At 45.3% G+C, this 22,502-nt stretch overlaps 1 protein-coding gene across 1 annotated transcript in view; it reads left to right on the top strand.

The window, feature by feature from the left end:
* The first annotated feature begins 822 nt into the window (after positions 1–822).
* LOC143351785 (uncharacterized) overlaps positions 823–22,502 on the top strand; it is a 304,713-nt gene continuing 283,033 nt past the window's right edge. Inside the window, exon 1 of the mRNA XM_076783701.1 lies at positions 823–828. The gene's annotated coding sequence lies outside the window, so the exon portion shown is untranslated. The remainder of the gene's footprint in view (positions 829–22,502) is intronic.

Genomic DNA, 22,502 nt, shown 5'->3' with positions numbered 1-22,502 from the left:
ACGATTGTCGCGTATCGGGACGGCGTTCGGGAACGCGCGGTGACGTCCACCGACGTCCTATCGCGTTTGTAACTCCCGCGAGCCGCGACGCGACGCGTGCTCGACGCTTTGGACGGGGCCGCGCGACGCACAGTTAGACCGGGTCGCTGTTCCGTGTCACAGTTTTCCGAATGATCGCGCGGACGCTCCCGTTTCACCGATCGGTTACGTGGGTGTCCGCAGGGACCCGGGTCCCGTCGCTAGTCCGCTGAATTTCGGAAACGCGTGGCGGCATGCGTGGACGATCGAAAGAAACGCTGAACGTATTCGCGTCACGGCGGTTCCGGCGGTTCCGGCGTTCGGATGTGTTCGTACGGCTTCGTTCGCGTAGAAGAGCGTGCGTAACCTGCGCCCGAGGCCGCGGTTAGGTAGTGCACGGCCGAGAAGCGAAGCCGTTCGTCGTGTCTAGTCGCTTTGTTTACGCGTGTGTCAACCGGGACCGGTCGACGATCGGCCATGCGTCTTCACGCGATCGTTCGCGCACCTTTCGAATCGCGATTCGCCGGCGAATCGTCGCGCGATCAGTGACCCGGGTCGTTCGATACACGTTTCCATCCCTCGATCGTGATTTTCTAGCTGGAATTTAAAAAAAGAGAAACGGAATCTCGATCGTGTCACGTGCGCGCGTTTGCCCGCCAGCCGATCGCCGTTCGCCGCTCGCGTGGTTACTGGCGGTCGCGTGTGTGTGTGCTCTCAGTGTGTGACCTCCCATGCCGGGAAAACGAGACGATCCACCGCAACTGACACGCTCCGAGGTTCGAGCGGTCGACGATCAGCAGCCTTAATCCGGTGAGTGGATCTTTTGTCTTCCACCTACACGCGCGATCTTTCGCGTTTCCTGGAATTCTTGTTGCCGATTGTTTTGGAGCGTGAAAGGTACGCGCGACGGCCTTCGGCCGTTGGATATCTGTGTCAGGCCGCGTGCTCGGCCGGAAATTCGTATTTCTGCGTAGCTCGTGGAATGCTGTACTTTCCCGTGCTTCCAATCTTTTGTCAATCGATGCTTCTGCCAGCTCGCCACCACGTTTGTTGACGTTTGAGCAAACCTCGTACAGCGCGCGATGCTTTACGAGGATGCAGTTTACGGTGATGGATGTACATTTGCTCGCAAAAGTAGCGAAACCATCCTAAGAGACGACGATGCTTGTATGGATAGGTGTACGATTGTTGTTTGTGAATAAAATTTGGCCTACTCTGGTGTAAACTCTATGGGAGCGTTCAGATAGCGATTCTCGTGTATGTTTGATAGTCTACGCTATCAAAGTTATCGACATGTGGCTCGTACGCGTATCGCGATACACGGTATCGTCGTGTGAAACAGCTCTAATTCTAACATTACAAGCATGAAGGTAATCCTTCGTTTAAGACTTACGTTAAATTAACATTTGTTAGCTTATTCTCGATTGAAATATAAAATCCTAAATATGTATGAAACCACCACTTCAAATTTCTTTTGTCTAGTCACATCTTTCGTTTGCATAAAGAGAATAATCTTTGAATTTTTCCAAAGATTAAGATTTTTAATATTACTTTTACCGTCAAACAAAAATCAGTTGATCGACGTCAGCCAATTCGTAGACCTATTTCTAAAGAAGGCAATATTTCGTAATGAACTGTTCATTGTCAGGGGTTTTATGTTTTTGATTTCAAGCTCTCAGAGATCTGTCCAGTTTCTAATAATTTTCTCAATTTTTGTTCAGCTTTATTACTTTTACTTTCCAAACACAGTTGTGAATTTCGTATTATCACGGTCCGAAACGCTTGCTTGTTTACATCGACAACCCCTGTCTCACTTTCTCGGAAATCACTGTTAACGAGGACCATATTCAAGCTGGCAAAGTTCTAGGAAAAGTCCCTAACAAAAACTTGTTGATAGTGCCCGTACTTGACGGTCAGGATTAGTCGACATAGGCCGAAATGTTCTCGAGAGATAATACTATTGAAGTTGAACGAATAATGATAAATGTACTCGTTTCGTGCAACCGGGCTGAGCTATATCTTTAAAACTATTAGAGATAGAAAAAAATGTCATAGGATAAAATTAAATGGCACTGTGTCCTACATTTCTGTACCACTTTTATGCATTCCTGTGTATCGATGTACTCGCAAAGTACAACTGTTGTATTTTTTTATGAAACGGAGCTATGTAATTATTCTATATGTGTTATGGTAATACGATCGTACATTAAACAGTTTACGAGATATTCCAACCTTCTTGGTAATACGTACCTTTACGCATTTTCTTATCCCTACGACCTTACTCGCGCTTACTATCGTAGCATACGTGTTACTATGAAAGTTGAAATATCTCGTAGTCTGTTTAATTTATGATCTTACCACTGTCGCACTTTTATACGCGGAATGTCGCAAGGAATTGGTTTATGCAAGAAAAATTACACAGCCACGTTTTAAAAAAGGATGCAGTTGCACTCTGCAGGCGTATCGATGCACACGCATGCATAATATTGACTTTTAGCTCGTCAGTCTTTCGTAGTTTATTAATATAAACTTCGAAAAATGTATAACCAGTCGATATCTCTTCGTGAAATTAGGCATTGTCACGTTTGCTGTGTGGCACGTGGCTTCGTTTTGTTGGGGTCACTTATCGTCCATGTTCGTATCGTTCAATTTCGGCCAACAAAAGTAGGTAATCATACTGTGATAAGCTCCATTCACAGTCCTGTAAAACAAAGAATAGTGAAACTGTTTAGCAGTGTTGTCCATTGAAAGATGTGACATTTAATCTGGATAACCCTTTATGTGTCTGCTGTCGTATTTTACGCGGGAACGCGGTCTGACAAGCGCGTTGTCCGTGATTTGATTCGATTTGATCGTTGACACGAGAGACGTTTGACTGTCTCGAACGAAAAGACGCGATGCACGGTCGCGTACGCGTTCGCAGAAAATCTGTACATCGTTGCTTTATGTAACGTGTGCCGTAAGGTTGTATAGATAGAAGCAACTGCCAGCGGAAGTACAGGCTGCTGATAGCGGAACTCGAGGTGAATATGTAGCCGCACAGTTCGCGTACATTCTGTTGGAAAAGTTATTTCGGTGTGCTGTCTTGGGAACCTTTCCTGCTCCGAAGTCGCGCTCAAGATTAGGACTCGTTGCATCTACTCGTTTTACTTCCTAACTAATTCAGCGACAGCGATGTTTCCATTTTATTATTTACCAGACAAAGGGAATCAAGTTTCTGATTACTCAGTGGTTTGTTGGAGATACGGATCGTGGTTTTAGCGACACGATGTTCCTTTTAAAAGCAGAAAAGACGAGACGAGGTGCTTCGAATTCATATTCTTCGTGTGGCACCTTGGTTGTTTTGTTGGAAGTCGGTAGAAAAAAGAATGTGAAAAATATAACACGAAGAAAAGAACTGAATGTTTAAATATTTCATCGTATTCGTTGTCTTTCTTTTATCGCTACAGATAAATTCAGTCTTGGAGTTTGGAATAGCGTTTTTAAAAGTTAAACTTATCTACTTGTTGTTAAATTCTTAGGTGATAGACGTCGAGTTAAAAGCTACTAATATTAGTGTTATAATACCACAGATAGCGACATTGTATGTTTTACTTTGAAACACAAAGGAAGAATGATGCGATTATTTCGCAATAGACAGGTTTTTTGTATGTTAAATGCTGTTTTTAAAACTGATCAAATTTATCTATGTTTTGCTAGATTGTTAGGTCACAGACTTTATATTCGTGTATTGCAGTTAAAGCAAGATGGTAGTCTATAAAAAATAGGAACACGTTTAAAAAAATGCAGTAGTACACTGTGACTGATGCAGCGCGATATCAGGTTGATGAGTTTCCGACAATGTGCATATTTGGTGCAGTAATGACGCTTAATCTCTTCGAAAAATGATAAACCGTGCAATAGTCGTGTGAAATTCAATTGGCCGCGCAAACTCGTCGAAGAGTTATCACCATCATTCTGTTTGACAATCCTGCCACTCTATCTCTCGCTTCTTCGCGCAAACCTGCAGACACATGCACTTTGTATCTCAAATAGAGAGGCAAGCTGTTATGGCGTCAAAGTAGAAGTCGTGTTAAACGCGATTCGTGATGGCGGAAACGGTTTTAAGCACCCGATTAAATTATATCCAATTAAAGTTACTTGGTAAAGCAGCGATCATGGAACCGACGATTGCATAAACAAACATTTAAATGTCTTGCATAAAAGATGTGCTGCAATTGGTGTAAACCATTGGGACGTGCAATACTCATCAAACTCGGGATGATATAGTTGTGACAAAATTTATTTTACTTTGTTAAATATATGTTTGCTAACATCACTTTGCTTGCTTGGACGAGTATCGGAAGTTTGGACCATAAATTTTAGTTCAACCTGTATAGAAGTGGAATTTTCAGCAATTTCGCAGAATCACCGGATTACCTGTTCCGCTAATAAACAGTGGACAGCCGTGGTTCGATCGCGTTGAATGTTGCTTTCTTGTTAAAACAGTGATCGAAAACAGAGCTCCTTCATCGTTCGGGTATCATTCCCAGCGTGTATACGCGATCGAACGATCGGTCGTCGATCGTAAATGCCCGAAGGATGATACGAGCAGATTGGCTGGTCGATCCATAAACGAGCTCGTATGTGGCAGACGCGTCCATTTCGACGGAACGACGATGGTTGGATCTCTAACGATCGACGTTATAATTCGATACGATCGCGTGGAAGCGTAGAATCTACTCCGAGGCTCCGTCGAGTCATCGCGACGTATCAAAAAAGATTGACTAAAACTCCAACTAAGAGAACAGAATTTTTCTATTTATCAGATGCTTACTGTTGTTTCTCATTTTCATTTTTTGAATACACGTTGCTTGGCCTTTTATCGAGATGTATAGTGGAGGATCGAGAAAGTAGAGGTTTAACGGTACAAGGTAGCGTCGAAAATAGATCGCGATCAAGGCGATCGAGAGCATTTACGTCGTGCAAGAAAGTAGCGAGGAACCCGTTCGTCGTAGCTCCAAATTTGTATCGTATCGAAAGGGTGAAAATATTTTCATCGACACACCGTTCGCGAAGCATCGAGTTTCAGCCAGGTTTCGATGATCGTCTCTTTCGGATTTTCTACGATCGACGTTATAGTCGAACACGATCGTGGAAGCGTTAGAATCTAGCCCGATGGTCTATCGGGTCGACCGCGGTGTATCGAAGCGGAGTGAAGAGATAAGATAGCGGTCGGTTATCGACTCGCTTACACTTGGTTCACCTGCGTCCTAAGTACTCTTATCTTGGCCTTTTATCTGTGACCTCTGCTCCGTACGGCGCGGTTGATATCGCGCGAGACACGAAACGTCTGGCCGTATGCACGACGATACCTTCGCTATAATGTCTACATCGCAACAGTGCACCGACCCACCTACCTTCACGCACGCTCGTTCCAATTTTCAGGATTGGCTCTGTCCTCGCCTCCTCCGTACCCCCTTTTCCACCGTTGGTCTCGGTCTTATTCGCATTCCCCGCCATGCAGATCTTACCTTTCCCCCGGTTCCTCTCCGTCTCGCTCCTTTCCTCTCTTTTTCTCTCTCTCCACGTTCCACGAAGATGCGATCTTGTCCACCGACCACGCCTTCGCGGCGTACAGAGAGCAGCGTGCGTCGATCTCGTTTCGAAACTCGCGTGTGTCGTTTCTTCTTATTTCAACGGAGACGTGGAACGCGACCAAAGAGGAGAAAAAAGGGTCAAAGTATCGGGCAGAGGGGTATAACCGTCGGGTACGCGCGAACCGGTGGTGGTGGTGGCGGTGGCGATGGCGGTGGTTGGTTCGTTGCGGAGGTCTCGACACTTTTGCAAAGTAAATCTCGTTTCGTCGAGAGCGCATCGTCCTCTTCTATTTAGTGGAAGGACTTCCGTCACCGTTGACGTTCCTCGTCGTGCTTCGATGCGCCGCAAAAAATCGACCGCGCTCGGCTGGAACGTCATAACCGCGCTCTCTACGTGTTTCTTGTCCGGCCACGATGATTTCTCGTCCCATCGTCCACCGACACGTCGTGCATGTTTCTTATAGCCGAGTAAATCCTTCGCTGTACCACCAATCCGCGCCAGTTTCTTTCTCTTTCCTTTTTTTTTTTTCTTCAAACCGGAGACGAGGATCGTACGTTATTCACCCGATAACGTGATATTTTGATTTTAGCACGGCGACAGGTGCGCGCCGATTTCTTGTTGGCCGCGATCGCCCAGGATTTTATGCTAACATTGATAATTTACGATCACGCTGGAAAAGCCGCGAGAGCGTGAAGTAATCTCCGTCGCCGTGAGCCAGGAAAGCTTTATCGGCCGTCGCGTCGCTTATCCTGGTGCGTCATTACACCCGATAGCCGTGCGTGTATCGAAAAAAGAAGGCTTATCGACTCTTCCAGGAAATGCAACGAACACGTGATAGCCGGGAAATCAAATCGTATCTGATCGTACCTCGAATGGCGCTAAGACTAGTTTTCTTTCATTTTATCCACCAACTCGCCGTGTATCGGGGCGTTTGCGTGCCCATCGACATGTGAAACCTCGATTGACAGGAAAGACGCTCGTGTTTGCCTTCCACTCGTAAAACAACTCGATCGATCGTGGTAATTCCTACGGATCGATACGCGCCACGGTAATACACGATTTTTCCTCTCCGGGGACCCGTGCGCGATAGTGTAATCAGTCATCGGGTCGTCGTCGATGAAATCCACAGATACGCGACAAACGTTCACTGCTTCGAAACCCCTGAAAATGCATCGAACATCGATCTTGATCGATCGAACAATTTTATTAAACTCTTAAGTCTCAGTTCTGTTTTATTTGTTATCGATTGCATTCTCTGAAAGCTTCGGATATTCAAATATCATTTCACGACGATAAAATTATTTCGTTTTGTCACTGGTTTGAAAACAATTGTGTTCCATCGCAAAAAATTTCGCTCAACCATTCTTGACGTCGTCATTGTTGAATCGTTTCTTGCTAAGAAAGCACACACCATTGCTCGAAAGAAGCGATAAATGGATTAGATAGCGTACAAGCTTGAAAAATGTAAACAAGAACATATGGAGCCGTGTAACTCGAGTAATATAATTTTTTTATGTAGGGCGAACGGACGAGTCAATCGAGGACATGGTGTCCGTTTGTTCCGTCATTAACCCTAATCGTACCGGGATGGGATTTGGGTCGCTTAACAAGTTTGAGTAACTGTAGGGCCTGTGAGCATATCGGTATTTCTTTTACAGAGATTTATGTAAGACGCTTTGTCAGGGTTGTGGAAGAAGCGTGTCGTTTGAGGGTGTTAAATTTCACGTGCATTTTATGAGTAAAGCCTAAGCTCTTTTTAATAGAAACGGTGAAGGTTGTTTTTGGGGTTGTGGGGCATTGAGATGTCCGCGTTATCGAGGCTCTCATTATCCGTCATAGGATGGCGCCTAATATCACGGTGCACGGTTGTCTTTTTCTCGGACTTGTCGAACACTTTTGGTACATCGTGCTACCCATAGTCGTCGCGCTGGTAGTCACGGGCCTCTTTCGGTGCTGATACAAAAGGGTCGGTGGTGGATCTTGTGTATGTATGGCGGCCGGCAAACAAGAGGGGCAGGTGGAAGGTTGTGCAACCTGTTGCTTCGTTGCTGGGACGAGAAACGTACGGTAGGATGAGAGGAGTTCGGGTTTGGTTGCGGGTCGGCATGAGACGGCACACCGGAGAAACATTCTGCCCTTGGGTATAGCAATCACAATGGGGCGAGTCTCCTTCTCCGTGCTCCTTCTCCCGGTGATGTACGCTCTCGTTGCTCCTTCGTTCTTGGTCCGTTTCTTCGTGGTCTTCTTCTTCGTCTTCTTGTTCTTCCTCTTTACCCGATGCGGTTCTTCCCCCGGTCGCCTCTCCAACCTTCTTCTTCTTCTTCTTCTCGGACGTCGCGCCCTCGGGACACGATCCCGATCTGACGCGATTTGCATAATTCCAGTATCCCCGCCCAGCCGTTCAGCTGCTCAATTATTAGCAGGAATTTAAGACGTGTTTAAGAAAATAGCTCGACTCCGGTGCTTTTTGCTTCTGCCGATTCGAGTGCCGTGAGCCCCGTGCTTTGCCATTCCGGACCAAAGTTTGTTGACGTTGAAAAGTGAAATACTCTCCTTTCCTGCCACTCCGCGATCAACGCCGCTCCCCTTATTCGGTTATCCGCGAGTTTCGGTATCGCTGGTAAACAGGTGTTACGCGAATATCTCTGCTCCTAGAATTTTTTCAAGAGATTATCCATTGCTTCGACCGATATTTTACAAATTCATTCTCGCCGCGAGTCATTGAAAATACTTATCGAGCGGTTGAATTGCCATTAGGTTTAAATAACGTTTGTTGTCGGTGGCCAAACGAACGATACTCGTACACCGTTATCACGGAACATGTTTTTATCAGCGGTGCGATATGGTAACGAGGTCTGTACTTACGGATGTCTGTTGCGGTTTTTCGCTCCACATACGAGATTTACTTTGTGCAATGGTCTACAGATATAATTGGTCGACGTGATTAAAATGTTTACGCTTCGTTGTTCCATAGTAATCGTGTTCGTTAACGATCTGTCACCCGCGATAGGACAGCCGTCAAATTGCTGGTTCAAATACACGCGGTGGGCAGGTGGTATTTATATTTCGAATTGAATTCGATACTAAATTTAATTCCTGATTCTCGACTCGACCGATAACTCTGAATTACTTTAAACGCTCGACTATCGAGTAACCTTAAACTACGACCGAGGTCTATTCGTAAATCACGCGATACATGCATTACACAGTCGTAAAATGAATCTTCTTGCTCTGGAAACGCCACGTGCGCAGCTCGAATCACATATTGTTACCGATCTTTGCGGACGAACAGTCGCTCGATCTCTACCCTAAGCATCTATCATTCACACTCGACGGACAAAAAATTTGTTTCTTTTTTTCTCCTCCCTCCGGTGCAATATCGTTCACTTTTGTACGCGGAATATTATAGATCACAGAAAAACGAAATATGTTAGCTGTCAGAGTTTCCACGGGGTTTCTTTCTATCGAGAATACGAACTCACGTGGTCGCGGATCGTGATGGGGGGATTCATCGTCCCCTCGATCCTTCCCTCTCAGCACGAATATGCAACGTCAGGTTTATGTACTCGCCAATTTCGTTGATTAAAGCGCGCCTTCATCGGTGATATCCTCCATTAATCTCGCATCGGGTCGAGTGCATCGCGAATCGCGCTCCTTGATGCCCGATGTGTGTCTCTGGCGACCGAGAAGAATTGGATGCAACGTGTTAGGGCGCATTCCCACTGGTCACTCATCCACGAAGCGTGGACGCACGTAGGGTAATATCCTGATCCATCGCGTATCATTATAATTCATTTTATTACCGCCCACCTGTACGAACGCATCCTTTATACATTCATGCATCTGCGCGTGCATCCTGCTTAAGCGTTCCGTTTCTTCTTATTGTCGAACATCAGATTATTCTACCGATAATTTCGCGTGATACATGGCAACGCGACTCGCGTTCATCGATATCGTTTCGTTTCTTCCTCGTTCCTTCTTCCTCTTGCTCTTTTCTTTCCAACGAGTACGTAACTCCGCGCTTTCTAGCGTTTATCGAATCACGGAGCAGGCTTTGCGCTCCAAATTCACCCTTTTGCAAATCAACTTTAGAAATTTGTTTTGGTAATTGTAATATAAATAAAATTTGATGAAAAGTCATTGTAACTACGATCGAAGTAGAAATACTCTGCATTTTCGTGGCCAGTATAAAAGAATCTTTCTAAGAATGTGTTTACTTCGATAGATGATTTAAAAATAATAGGAAGAAAATTGACTAGAATAGTGCAGTATTTTCTGGGTCTTTCTAATAACATTCAAATTTGATTCGCTGAACTTTGAAGAATCCTAATGATGGATAAAATTTTATTTGAGGAACAGATGACTTATGTCTCGTCTTCGTTCTTTTTTCATGTTGTGAAATTTGCCAGTCTCTGATTACCAAGCGTAAGTAGATTCCTGCAACAGTGAAACGCATAACACCGGTGGAAACGTACCCTTATGCCGGAGGCAATGAAAGAAGCAGGGCCGGCAGGGCGAGGCGCTTCGTATCGCATCTGCGTGCTCTCTTTAAAGGCGTTGGGCGTTCACCCCGACCTCGCCAGCCCGGTGCAACTGGTTCAAATGCATATCGCCTAGTGCAGAGGTGCACTACTGGTAGCGTTCGCTCCCCTCTCGCGCCTAATGGAGCTTGCAGCGACGCGAACGCTGCCGAGGCTCGTCCTGTGGCGAGCTGCTCGAGTATTTTGACGTTTACTACCTCGTCGTTGCGCCTGCCATTTTCACGCAAACGATGATCCCGTCTCTGAATTAAACGACATCCATAAACCGGGACGCCAAGGAGCTGCAAATGTTTCGACGTGTCGCGTGATCGTTGCTCGCTAACTAGCATAACTGTCCCGGTAATCGTGTTCGCGGTTTCATAAAATTCAATTTCTTTTACATTTTCTTTGAGTTTCGTGCGCGCGAAATATTGCCTCGTAGCAAAATTTAAACATCTAGATTCCTGGTGATCTTGGCAACTAATAAGAACGATGCTTCGAAGATCTACGTCCATAAAAATCCTCGTGGTTTTAGATAGATTTTTCAGGGGGATATTTAATAGAATCGACGAAGGCAACCTTATTAACGATGTATTTCAATATTGGAACAAGTAGTTACAATTTGTGTGAAATACCGGTCGAGTAAGCTATATTTCATATAATAAATAATGTTCTCGAGGAAACTATGGTCGTTTAAGCTCCATTAGGAATGCAGCTATTTCGTCTGCAACAACCTAATACATAGTTTGCATACGTTACACGCGACGTTTATGCAACCACTATCAATAGGCTGAACGGTACGTGGAATTTTAATTGGCGGTTGAATTCATTATCGACAGTTTCCCAGTAGATAAAACGAACGACGGAGCGTCACTTTTAGTTAGTTTTGATACGGTAATTGGGGTAGCACGAATAGGGTAATGGAAGAGGCGAACGACGAGTGGGACGTTACTTTTATGTATAAAACTTTCACTGTTAGAATTGTTCTAAACATTGCTCTCGTACAATGGATATATCAGAGCTTCCATAAGAAAAATTCCACGGAAAGAATTACTTCAAACGCTTATTACAAACCGAGCCGCGATGATGATCATAACTTCATCTCGACGTCTGTCCACAGTCGTCTATTTCTACTTAATTTTACCGTACTTCTACTTCCATATTCTTCTACTTACTGATACGATCGTAGTTTCAGATTTTCGATTTTTTAGGCGTTATGGAGAATCATATAAAATTTATTTGTTTACTATTTTAACTTTTACAATTTTATAATTTTCTGCATAATAATTTAATTTTTTCCTCGACTCAAAACAAAAGCAAACGTTACTTTTCAGTCAACGTTGTCTCCTAATCGACTGATTTCACCATTTTTAGCAATTTTTAGTTGCAAATAATGTCGATTTGTACAGCGATAATAACGTCCAGCGATAGTTATGTCCCGATGACGCGTTTGACGCAACTCCTCCAAGTTCGAACGCGATTTTCGAACAAAGGGCTTTGTCTCGGCTTAGCATAAATTTCCTTCTTCGTGGCGGCACCTAAGACATCGCCGAGGGAACATATGGTGGTTTTTTGATCGCGCCGCCGTTACGATTTCTTAGTTCGCCTCCTCTCGCTAATGGATACAAAAGGATAATCCTAGGGCAGCCGTTGCTTCTGTGGATTATCGCATAACAGAAGCAAGAAAGGGACGGGGGCGACCATTAATGGTACTGTACCTTCGATAGGATGCTTTTGTTTTATCGATACAATTGCATACCTTGGAACGCAGAACGACTGCGGCCTGTAATGGATACTCTCGAGCGTACGCGCTGATCATTGATGAAGATGATAAAACGGGTACTGATTCCAGAACGGACGTAGATGTTTCGAGCAACGTTTAGACGATAATTGCAATATTATTTATCGACGATTACCATCAACAACCATAATTGACCAGAAAATTTATCATTACTTTTCACAAATCCTATCAATTAGCGTGTATCATTTCACAATTATCGTTGGGTTGATTCTATATTAATCCATCCTTAAATGTTCTTCTTTTCTTTTTAAATACGAAGGGGAATCGATCCGTGTAAATTGAGATAAAACAAAGTTTCCAACTCCGTGTAATTCCTTTTCACGCGGTCAGACGGTAAACAATTTTCGCCAGGATAAACGCAGAAGGCGGAGAGTACGAGTTAATCAATAAAAAAATCCAGCTATTGCGCTCGGGCCGGGCCATGTTCGCAACACACCCCGCCGATCGCCATTAACGTCGATATCTGAATACAGGTACTTGTTGCGCGAGTACGAGTGTGTAGCAGTATATGGTTTTGGTACACGGGGGCATAAGTGGCGGCGCATGCCTCGGAGCAACGTCGGCGGTTTTTCTGGTTCGAAAGGGCCGAAAGAAGTTTGCCGCAATTAACGGCTCCGTAAATTTACATACGTCGGCGATCGGCAGGGATAAATGGCCAGAAGTCGCGTCCACCGTGAACGCGGCGAAGCCGCAGATAAGTAATCGCGTAAATCTCCGGCGGGCAAAAAAAAAGGCAGATGTTCGTTTGCAGAAGTGATTTCGTAATTTCATTCAGAAATTGATCTTGGCCCGCTGCGATTATCGCCGAAAAGAAACGATTTCTTCTCTTTTTCTCCGTCCTCCGAGCGCCCTGTTGCGTTTCTGAAAAACGGAGTGAAAGCTCGCGATTTATCGTACACGATCCTGCGCTCCCGGAAAGAAGTCCTTAATCACACGTTATCGAGTTATCGCTATCTCCGTCTTGTCTCGAACATAGTTACAGCTACAAAGAAATCGTTCATAATATAATAGACGATCTTCAGAATTCTCGACGCAAAGAGTAGATTTTTATTTATAAGTGGCTGCTTTGGGTTGTATATGTATTTTTTTAAATCGTTTCCGTGTCGTCGATAGCATCTGGGATGCGTGTCGTGTATTACGGGTTTCGCGTGGTTGATCTGGGGGTTTTGCAATTGCGTTTGGATGTCCGTCGAGATCGGCGAACGGCAAAACGAAATCGGCAACGAATCGGAGAGAAACGCGCGGTATACCGATCGGCGAGTCACGTCGATGCCTCCGACGAAGAGTACGGGACCACCTTGCCGCAGGGGTTGAGAAAGAGAGTCAAGAAGTTACCTTACGGAATGGTATAAGTCTACCTACCGCGGTTGAGCTGATTGCGAAAATAAACATTCATTATTGTAATTACTTTCTGCGACGTGGCCGTGGCTCCTCGAGCCACGATCTCGAACCCGCGAACAGCGACGAGGGACACGGGGCTGAAGAAGGAAACGGTCGAATGAGAATGAGAACAGGACAGAACGAGAGACAGAGAGACAAACAGAGAGAGAGAGAGGGAGAGAGAGAGAGAGAGAAAGAAGGAGGACAGAGCGAACGAGGAAGACGGAGGCAGTCCTCGTCTGTATATCTGTAACGAGAGTTTCATTGACGTGGTCGTCGTGCCCATGGTGGGTTAATTACAAAGTCGAACCGACGATTCCTTCATTAGCGAAAAGGAATCGCTGAATCCAATTGCTGCTGGCGAGGCGAGACGAATCCTCGTTTGCATTCGCTAAGCCGCTCCCGGGGTCCCGATGCGTCTTCACCGTGGAAAAAAGTCGATTCGTGCGGCCTGTGATTGATCTGCTTTCGGTCACGTCGCGACCGACCGCTTCTGCAAGAAAGAACCCTGTCTGGACTTTAATTACCGGCCGGTGGAATTTATTTAAAGAATTTGTTAATGGAACTGCGATCAATGAAACGGCTTTGGGTTCGGGCTCGTTCGATTTATAGCGTTGCGAGTACTCTCTGGCCAGCGAATGGAGAGCAAACGTTGCTTCGAACGATTTTATACGTGCATTCGATTGGGGCATAAGATACCGCGATAATTGCGATACGAACTAAAACAAACGTCGATCCTCCCAATTTGTAATAAATTTTATCAATTTCTGCAACTCGATAATCGTTCGGTTGTCGTTCGTTTGAGAGGACTTTTCGATTTCTGTGGTGGTGTTGGAATAGCTATCTGTTTAAGGTGCAATATCGTGGGTTTTGCGAGCAGGACGGGATATAAGATACCGTGATACAAACGAAAACAAACGTCGATCGTCCCAATTTATAATAAATTTTAACCCTTTGCACTCGGAGACTTTTCTTCGACCTACTACTAACTCAAACTCACTTTCTTACGATATAGATAATAAATATCCAAGTGAACGTGCCTTTTACTTACATTCTCCGCTTATGTATTTTGCCCTGTATAATCACTTTAAAACAATAATATCGTTGTGTTTTCTTAGAATGTACATCTAAATTCTTTGCTGGATGTCCCTTCAGAGGGGGCAGCCGAGTGCAAAGTGTGTCTCGAATCGCGTTGTTTGCAGAGGTAGTCGTCCGTTTGAGAGGACTTTTCAATTTCTGTGGCGGTGTCGGAGTAGCTGTCCGTTTAAGGTGCAATATCGTGGGTTTCGCGATCAGGACGTAACGTCTCGGGGCGCAAAGCTGATCCGACCGGTATGTCGACCCCCGAGCGACATTCTTTTCCGCGAGTATAATCAAGATCGACGGGCCGTGCAATTAAAAACAGAGCCATCGACGGCTCGGTGAACCGTACTCTTAAATCCTCTGTTAGTAGGGAGACACGACGAAAAGGAGCAGCAACAGCTCGTGGCGTGGAGAGAACGAAAAAGAGCGGCCCGTCCGGATCGCACGGATAAACCGTCTGGCGTGCACAGTGCCGTGAATTAATTATCACCCGTGGGCCTCGTGTTCGTACTTTTAATCGGCCTGCCGGAGCCCCGACCTCGGCCCACCTCGTGCCTCGTTTCCACCTATAAAATGTTCGTCGTGCGGCAGTATTTCACGCCTGCCCACGCGCGCCCTTACGCCAGAGGGAGAAGGTGGACAGGCTCGAGAGGATCGAGAGTCTCGTTGCTGTCTCCTCCGTCCGCTCGTGTTTGCTTACTGCAGGTGCATCCGTGGACTCACCTTTGCGCTGAATGTTTGCAATATTGTACGGTTATGCGTGGCCGTAATGCGACGCGATCCACGGACCGTGTTCGCGGCTCGTGTCGCGTTTATGCGCTCCACGGATCGTCGTCTTGTCGATTCCAGCGATCGAGATCGCTTCGGGGGGAGAAATAGACGAACGCGTGGTGCCTGACACCGAAATAGCTGGTCCCGCTTTCCTACCCCAGTCCGGCTCTTCCTAAAGGCTTTAAATATTCCTCGTTCGAGCGTGAGCGTTTTGCCTCGATAGAAGTAGAAATTATATTATCCCGCGAAACTCTGATACGGCGGTTTGATTTATGCCCTAGTAACGCACCCGATAGATTTATTTTCGTGCTTTGTATTTTCTTTACGATTACGAGGAATATATTATAATACACGTTTTCAATGATATCGCTCGGTCGGCGAGTTCGCGCACGGATATTTATTCGAGTAACGCAGAATCATTAATTTCTGAGTCTTGTTTTCCGTTTGGTATGTCCGCGTACGGTTTTCAGGGTGATCATATTACAGAAAATCGCTTCGATATTTCATGTCACCACTTCGGGCACGCTGGAAACATTACTGATAAATGAAAGTCATTTGTCATTTAAGATCGATCCTTTAATTGATGAGCTGCTCTTGGATACGAGTCTACCCGTAAATATACGACGACGGTTAATTAGATACGGTGAATACATGCTGATTGCCGTCCTCCAATTAGTCGTCTTATTTCGCAAGGCTGGCCACGGGAAAAAATTCGGCGCCCGGTAAATCGCCGAAGCGTTTCTCTCAGCCACAGCAACATATAAATTTAGAAAACAAGGATCTATTTATAGCGACACGTCCCCGTCGATTGAACTTGCTCTTTTACCTTTGAATCAAGTTGTTCCGGTAAAACAGATTTCGTTTTAATAGCCAATTACTGCCACCGTTGGATAAATGGTAGAAACATTAAGCCTGATCATTTCGACATGACTTAGAAAATCAAGCATGGTTGTCCGCGTTGATATACTGGAAATTGAACGCGGTGATAAATTGGCACGGAATTCCTTTTACGGGCAATATTGGTGCAAGGTAAAAACTACTTCATTCTTTCTTCTCGCGAGCAATCTCCCGGTGCCATGTTTCGGCGTATCGACACGCTCCAGAATAGCGCGGATACAGATTTCTCTTTAGCCAGCGATCGAACCAAAACTCCTTCTGTAGATAATAGTACAAGGTACATACTTCCTTGTCTCCATTGCTCGAACAACCTAATCAAACGGGTACCAACGATCGCCGTTTTGTAACAATTCTCCTCTCAGAAAACGAGATACTCTGGTCAACTGTCGGACCAAAATGATCAAATTTTCTACCAGATTAAAGCTTTATTTTTTTGGTAATTGAAAACCTCCTCGAAATTCATTAGTATTATCCAGATATGTCTGTATCATCTAACCCTCAGAATTAATTGTGCTAATTCCTTAGCGAATAGTCCTGTTATCCATATATGGCTGACGTGTGCAATCGACGCGTTAAACCTGTATTCGTACATACACCTACTACTGAATACACGATCCTTACTCGTTAACTGAATGTTGTTCGATCCATGACTGCTAACATTATGATCATTTTCCACCTCTGATAACAAACTGTCCCCGTTGGATCATTTCGTTGCTTCGCGAGACTAATTCGAGCCGCTTTTCCGATCTCCTGGTTCTTCGAAAACAGCCAGGCGAAATCTAGTTCGCCAGCAGTCTGTCGCCGCCCACGATTCGTTGCCGTTCGGCGTTCCCTTTCGATATTCGATCGAAAGTGTGTCGAACCGAAAGTGACACCTCGAGGTTCGCGCGAGAAAAATCCGCTCGCGGAGGCTCTCATCTAGCGCGTGTGTTCTTTCGGCGCAAAGACCGCCGAGAATGCAGTTGCACCGGTCTCCGCAGGCCTGGTGATTTCTGCGTTTCGGTTCGCCGGTGTACGTGTGTCGATACCATTGCTCATACGGCCGTGTAATTGCGAGATCGAACGCCGAGATCGTTTTAGAAAAAGACGGAGCTTTATTAATAATATTCTAAGCGTATCCAGAAGCGCGATCGTACCGTGCCTCGCCTTTTCCACGTCCGGCTCGTTTGCACGATTTACGTTCCGGCTATCGTACTTTGTATTGCGTCGTTAATTTTTTTACATTTCGATAAGATTATCGCCGAACCGAGGTTTCAACGTCGAATATCCAGTTTTCGCGATACGAACGATATTAAATATTTGCGATCGAGTCCGTTCGGTATTTCGCTACCAGATATCGTTGTTTACGCGCTCTTCTTCGTTTCCACGGAAATTCCATCCAAAGGAAATATTTTTCGTGGTGGAAATTGCTATATAGAAAACAATCCCGTGTACTCCTTTCTCTTCATTTTCATATCGCTTCCATACTCGTATGTTTCGAGCCTCGGAACGACTTGGGACGAAACGTCGGTTTAAGTGATTCACTATCCGAGAAAATAAACTTGCTGCAAGACGTCGCGCGACACACGAGTCAGGCTCCGTTTAAGCAACGTTGTCCTTAGTACGCAATCGGTCGATTGTACCGGGTCGAGGCTCGAAATATCGTAGAACACGTTATATGTCCGACGATTAGTCGGGTTCTCGTAAATCAACGCGTTGTCGTAGATAAACGAATGTCTGCATTGTCTCCCCAGTATGCCACGTACAGCTACACGTTCTCGTTTCCACTGTCGCTACCTAACCCAAGGAACCGTACCGCCGCGCCGCGACACGTACACCTGCGCGTATTTAAATATGTACACGGGGCCGTCGGATTCACGCGATAGCCGATTTCATGTACGCCGGCAATCTTCTAGATCGCGGCAATTAATCTAGCCCGCTGAACGGGCCGCTCGAGTTTCACGGGAAGAAATTTACATCAGCACTCGCGTTAACCGCTCCTTAGCCGCTCGCGGCACTTTGCGCCCTGAGATCGAAAAAAATCGATAAGGAAATCGCCATTGTAATTAGCCGTGTCGGTGCTATGCCGGACGATTTATACAGATTTTGCCGGATCGGCAATTAGTCGCGCTCGCTGAATGTCCTGCGCAGGACATTCGTTTCTCCCACGGTTCGCGCGTTTATGCCAAAGCACGTCGCGTTTCGAGAACCCTTATCGGTCGTTTCATGCTCGATTCCGTTAAAACAAGCACCTGGAGCTCGTGGTCGGTATACTTCTAGAAAATAGATATTTTATTTTTTTTTCTACGCACAGCAATTTGTTGAATTTTAATAAAATCGGTAATGGTCCCGAGATTTCTCAAACTGGTTATTCGTAGATGCTCCAGGTACGAGGTTGAACGAAGAGGATTTAAAAAATTCGCGAACCTCTTGATAATGATAAGGTACGAGAGGTAATCCGCCCATACATAAAGATTTGTCAATGTATGATTTATGGGAGAGATGTCTTGGACGACACATGCAAAACAGCAATGAAAGCTTCGACGCAAGCTTATGGAAATTTGCTGTGCAACAGGTTTATCGTCGTTCGCGTATTATTCAAACTGTCACCTATTTAGCAGCACCGATTTATAATAATGGATTAGAATCAATTTTTTAAGGATATATTCGGGAAGAGACTGAAATATTCAACCTAGCTACGCTACACTTCTTCGAAATGTAAAGTATTAAAATTCTCTACAATATATTTGAACAAGCAACTTTATTGTCTGGTTCTCGAATACGTGCAAATCTCTAAGGTTTTTCTCGAATCAAGAAGGTACCAGGTCCTATTTTATTAATATCTTCGCGCACTAAACTTCTCGGAAGAACATGTAAATGAGAGTATATTCTTTATTGGTACTATTATTATTTATCAGTTCCTTCCCTGTTGCTATTTTTGAGCAGTAAATTTCTCAGGGGAACATGTAAATGAGAGTTCTAAAGAATATATACTCTCATTTACATGTTCTTCCGAGAAGTTTACTGCTCGAAGATAGCGACAAGGAAGGCGCCCACAGCTTCTCGATCCTTCGAAAATGTTAACAAACGCGAAAAATTAATAAATCAATTTAGGTAGGTACGATAAAATAAACTCGTCTGCGTTGCTTTAGTTCCGACTACTTACGCTTCGTTCAACGGTCTTATTGTTACGATTAATTTCGTTTCAACATTGCTCGATGAAATTAATCGATACGTTCGGGCTCAATTTGTTTTTCCGATTGTTCGTGAAATATCGCCGCGGTGGCTGTCGTTCGGTGGCTTTCGCAGCGATTAGGTCGAGTCGAATGAGTTCCGCGAAGCTCCGGCTGTTGGGCACGTTTGGCGTTTAATTAATTGAAACGGTTAGCATTAAACGGACTGGCGATATCATTAAATTGACGAAATACTGGTTATCGCCGGTATTAGTTGAGCAACCGATTCCGGAGCGGCAGCATAATTTGTCTGCGCGATTTACAGCGCGTATTAATTCTCTTATGCGCTTCGAGTGACCTTTGATTTTAAAGTTGTCGGGGGGTTGCACGTGTGTGCTTTAAAGCTGATTCAGATCGTAGCTAGATACGCCGGTGGGTGGTCACGTTTGGTATCTAATTAATTGAAATGTTCAACGGCAAGCCGTTACGCTTTGATAGAACGTACTCGTAACCGGGACAAAATGTTCCTTCTGGTATATTAATTAGGCAGCTACCTGCGCCAACCACGGTAGCAATTTGTCTCGAAATCGTTCTTAAAATACTAATTTCGAGGCTGATTCGTTCAGAGAAATCCCCGTGGGTCGCTTGCCACAGAAGTTGCGAGGGAGATATCGTGGACGTTGATCAGCTGACGGTACGTTGCTGCGTTGCTAGCAATATATGTACAGATCCTAGAGAAGTCGAGCGGATCTTGTTTAATTAATCGAATCAATAGTGAATAGCATGTTAGTTGGATCTCTTTAATGTTACATACGTTCGCTTGCGTGTTACTCGCTCGTACCGCTGGCCTGATGTTACTTAATTCACCGCGATATATTGTTTCAGAGATGCTAATTAGAAGCTTTATTCGATGCATCGCGGTGCGTTTCGTCTCATTATTTGTCAGCTCGGTCTGTCTTTTCCAACGATAGCATTCTTCGATTACAAGCACTAATATTTCTTCGCGCTCGAACGTTCGTCTTCTGTCTTGCTTTGTTTCTTGAAACCAAGGTAGAATTAAATTCTAATCCTCGTATGGTTCTTTGCTTTGTCGAATTCTCTCACGTATAAAACTTCGTATTATCAAAACTGTAAATACATTTTGGCACGATCAATTGTTTCCGTGGCAGAGAAATCGAACGAGTTTTTAAGTATTCCCCAGCATCGTGGGTAGCGAGCGCCGTTTCCTCCGAAAAATCAACGCGCCAGTAGATTCAGCCGCTCGACGTCAGACTTCCGCGTCTTGCATCAAACGCCATATAAGAGGCGGAGAATTTTTTTTCACGGAATTTTTGCAGGCCTCGAATCGACTTTATCCTCTCGTACGTGGTCCAGATCACGCTCAGATATGCCGCTGGCCGGTAATGAAGGTACGTTTTAGTGACGTTGGCGATATACGTCGTAAACCGCCTCGTTAATTAACTGGCCAGACCTCGAGCGCCATCACCGCGCGCTAGTAGAGCAATTATTTATTGGCATGTATAGCGACCCTTTCTATAAGCACTTAACTAACCATACGTTTCCAACCGGGAACGGACGCTGGAACTTGTACGACCGTCGTTACCGTCGTGGTTTTTCCGGAAACGAATACCCCGCGAATCGCCTGCTAATCCTCCCTTACCGTACTCGCGTAATTGTCGTGGATTTTCTATGTCCTTCCAGCGAACGGTTCGCCGGTTTTTGCGATTCACCCGGTCGTGGAAGGCAATTTATTTTCTCCCGAGGCATTAACGCTCTCGACGAGCCAGTTTTACGCGTTACCCGAACGACGGCGGTCGACCTTTCGAGGATCGGAAACCGATCATCCGCTTATTCGATTCTTTACCGTCCTCTTTATTCGTTCTGTTTCTCTCCCCCTTGTTCTCCTTTCTCTTGGCCTCTGTGTCTCTTGATACGCCGAGAGAGCACCGTCACGTATCTCATGCCATCTTTCCCTCGGCAAATCGCCGTCGATCGCGATCGCGGTCGTGTTGGAACATTACGCTGAAATTGCGCTATCCGTTTGACCCCGCTGCGGGATCGATCGTCGCCTCGATCTCGTTCCTCTCTCCGACACCGTGGATTACACGCGCCTGTGTCGCGTCCACGACCCGGGGAAAATAGATTTTCAAGTATTTGCGCTATAACAGGATTTAATTTTAATATTACACACGATACGAGAGAAAATTCGGAACAACGGAGTGTCTCGTTTCGTTCCTGACGCATCGTTTTTCGCTAAAAACGAAGATACGCGACAATGGTGTCATTGTGCGCGCGTGTACGCGATTCTGCTTGTATTTTATTGCGGCGTCGCGACGTTCGCGATGCACACGGTGCACGCTACGTCGAATCAACCGAATTATGTGTACCGCTAGCGGCACATTTATCGGCGTCGACGTCGTAGGAAACGACCTCGCTCGGAGTCGTCTTAAATACCATCGAAGATCCAGATTTCGGACAATCCGAAGGATGCACCGAGTTAATTGTGCTTTCATCGCGCCGTAAAATCGTCGAAACCGCAGCAAAGGGGCGGAGGGTGGTTGATTCGGATCGACGGTGACGTCAAACGAGGCAGCGAGGTTATTTTCAGAGAAGGTAGTCGGTGAGAGGAGAGGAGCGAGGTCGAGTCTCATGCGATGAGTTCGGGTCAGCTCGCTTTGCTCACACGAGTCACCCACGCCACCCTCTTTTTCTTGGCGTGGCTCCAACGAATGGTGTCGCCTGTGCGCTCGAAACCCAGTAGAATCGCGTTCGATAATACCTCGAACGAAAATCTTGGGTATCGTCTATAGCAAACACGCTAGAACGTTCCCATGGGGCTGAAAATTTTCCTGAAATCCATGTAAATTCGAGCGTTGCTCTCCAAATTAACCCTTTCACGAATCAAATTTCTCTGCAATGAAAAGAGAATAAATAAAATGAATTGATTGTCTGTTTGAGAAAACGTCGTTCTATATTGAGAAACATGGAACGCCATGGGCCGGATTACTGGACGTGTCGGATTAGGGAACAGCCGGATTATAGAGGATCGTTTGTTTCATCAGAAATCCGTTCTCGAAACGATTGTCGTTCCGTTGCTAACATAAATAGTTTCATCGCTGTGTGTGCTATCATTCTAAAGTTGGTGGATATCCGGTGACCCAGTCTTGCTCATGCCAGAGTTAACACAGTTCTCTGTTTTATTCAAATCAGGCCACGGGCCATGTTAAATCATTCGACGGACCATGTGTTGTGCGTTCCTGCCCTAGAGCCTAGACGATATCGAATTTGCAAACCAGTGTT

Source organism: Colletes latitarsis, chromosome 2 (genome assembly GCF_051014445.1).
Source record: "Colletes latitarsis isolate SP2378_abdomen chromosome 2, iyColLati1, whole genome shotgun sequence".
NCBI classification, from domain to species: domain Eukaryota; kingdom Metazoa; phylum Arthropoda; class Insecta; order Hymenoptera; family Colletidae; genus Colletes; species Colletes latitarsis.
Note: the sequence above shows the minus strand (reverse complement) of the source record. Positions and strands in the feature narration are given on the sequence as shown.